At 37.4% G+C, this 2,570-nt stretch overlaps 1 long non-coding RNA gene across 1 annotated transcript; it reads right to left on the bottom strand.

The window, feature by feature from the left end:
• Nucleotides 1-460: 460 nt before the first annotated feature.
• On the bottom strand, nucleotides 461-1,519 carry LOC111821577 (uncharacterized). The gene is made up of 4 exons (XR_002824949.1): nucleotides 1,473-1,519; nucleotides 868-924; nucleotides 643-703; nucleotides 461-482 (listed from the first exon to the last, which is right to left on the bottom strand). It is a non-coding gene; the product is annotated as an uncharacterized LOC111821577 (long non-coding RNA).
• Nucleotides 1,520-2,570: the final 1,051 nt, after the last annotated feature.

Below are 2,570 nucleotides of genomic sequence, written 5' to 3'. Positions count from 1 at the left end.
ATATGACAGAGTAGCCCCTATAGGGTTTCCTAGGCTGTAATCTTTATGGGAGCAGATTGCCAGCTCTTTCCTCCCTTGGAACGTCTGTTGGGTTCTAACTGTAGACCTTTCGATGAGCAGCCTAGAGCTTAACCATTGTGCTACTAGGGCTGCTTACGTAACTGATTAGGGAGGTATGTAACCAAAACAGACATACTACACAATATGCAGAAAAGAATTTGGAATTGGGCATGGTGGAGAAAGGGGTGTGAAAGCACATATGGAAACAGAATCTTACAAGTCCAGTATAAAACAGGCAAGCACTTCTAAATCAAGGAAAAGTTTTGTTTTCCCTAATGCTCATTTGAAAGTAGTGGCTGCTGAATTAGTTTGGGAATGCCACAACAACAAATATGCATATTCACAGCCATCTTTCCCTTGATTGCTCTATGAAACTGAGTTGAACTTACATTTCCTGATTCAGGGGTTAAAACTGAAGTGTCCTGTAGGAGAAGAAAAGGGCAAATTTTGATGACAAATGTACTGGTCTCTTACAATGATTCTGTCAGATCTTACCAATAGTCATGCTTTCTACAGTATATCAAGTGATGAATCAAATCACAGCAGCAACAACAAAAAATGTCCCTCCTAGCTCTTACGTACTTCAATTTGAAAAATGGAGTTTCAAATCATCTTCTTGATTTATATGAAGATTTTAATGACACTGCAGAAAACATAAAACAAAAAAATTGCTGTCTTATCCAAATACAAATTGTGCATATTTGGCAGATGATACAAATGTATATTTTGGCAAATTCCATTCAGTTTCTATACTTCTTACCAAAGACAATGAAAAGATCCCTCCCACTAAATGTATGGTTTGCTCACCTAAAAGATTGAGGCTTTCATAATGAACGTTTTGGTCACTTTTCAGCTTCCTCAAAACTGCAAAATCAAAAACAAAATAAAACTAAAAACCAAAAAACAAACAAAAACCTGCAGAATCACTTAGTGAGATATTTGATTTGGTAGAAATGGAGGAGATAGCCTTCTTAGACATGTGACAGCAAGATGGCTATCATTGTTGCTGGCCTTAGAAAAGATGCCAAAATGTTGTCTATAAAATTATATTTTCAAAGTGTAGGATAAGAAGGATGTTCTAATCTTTAAATACATTGAGGATGAGAATGGAAAATATATATGCTGTTTCTTCAAAACTGAAGAGGCCACAGGAACATAAAAAAGGATGAACTGGCTGCACTTGAGTTGTTTGATGCTGTTTGTTGGTTCTGACATAAACTCATATAGTATTTTATGGAAATAAGACTGCTTCAGAACTCAAAAAAAAGCCACCAGAAAAATGCAGCCAAGTTAAATAAGACTTTCTCAATTCTTTACTAAAACTGTAACTTATTTGGAATCCAACTTCAATTTTACAAGTTAGATTACATCTGTACTTTAAAACCGTTTTTCTTGAGAGAGATTTAACTTACCATGGTATCCAACACACTTTGGAGTGTCTCCAAACGAAGGCCATTTTAGATAGACAGACCATATGATGAATTTATAGATGGAAAGGATCCGATTTACAAATAGCTGGTCAACCAACACGAGCCTATAGACACAAAGTGGATGGACATTTTTGGAGAGTTGGAAACTAATTCCTACAAGTCTAAAAACTTCCTGTTACTACTTAGTAAAGTCCTAAGTATTCCATGCACAAATGCTTTTGTTGAGAAGATGTTTAGTTTAATGTCATCCCATAGGGCTGACACCAGGAATTGGTGTATCGTGGGCTTGATAAGAGCAGAGCAGCAAGTCAAACTAAATTTTACATTTGACTGTATTCAGTTTTACCACCAAATCAAAGAAAAGGAAGATAACCTAAAGGCTATGGGCATTTCAGAGAAGGATTACTAGAAAAGGAAACAGACAGTAAAAATACCCTACTATATCATGGGACAGAAAGAAACATTTCAGTATTTTTCATTAAATATAGGTTTGTCAGAGAGTAAGAATGTGTACTCTGTTAAAAAATAAAACAGATTTATTGAAGGTTCAGGACAGTTTGAACCACAAACACGTCTGATCTCACAAAGTGAAACCAAATGTACCAAAATGAAGTCACAGAGGCATATTTATGAGGTAAAAATACAACATTCTAATAGGAAGTTGCAAGATTAGGTAAGCAGGAGGTGGGACAACTCGAACCCAGGATTTGGTTGGGACTGGTAAACAGAGTATATGTGGGTTAAGGGGATTGGGTACACTCACATAATTGAGACCTCGCAAGGGGGCTAAAGGTGATTGATAGGGGACCAAGGTCTGCTGGTTCCTCCCAACTAGAGGCCCAAAGTCATATGCATATGAATGGGAAGAAGTTAGTCCGCTAGTTCCACCCAGTCAGAGGCCCAAGGCCATATGCATATGAAGAAGTCAAGGTTACATTCTCAGGAATACAGAAGCAGAAGTCGTAAAATAGAGTCAGGCCTACACCTAAGCCAGCCACCCTAGGCATGCCAGGTACGTTAGTTTTGGAACTGTTGCCCAGGTTATGATTTAGTAGTGACTTAGGAAATAATATTGGAGTC

Source organism: Trichechus manatus, unplaced genomic scaffold, assembly GCF_000243295.1.
Source record: "Trichechus manatus latirostris isolate Lorelei unplaced genomic scaffold, TriManLat1.0 scaffold00091, whole genome shotgun sequence".
In the NCBI taxonomy this organism is placed as follows: domain Eukaryota; kingdom Metazoa; phylum Chordata; class Mammalia; order Sirenia; family Trichechidae; genus Trichechus; species Trichechus manatus.
Note: the sequence above shows the minus strand (reverse complement) of the source record. Positions and strands in the feature narration are given on the sequence as shown.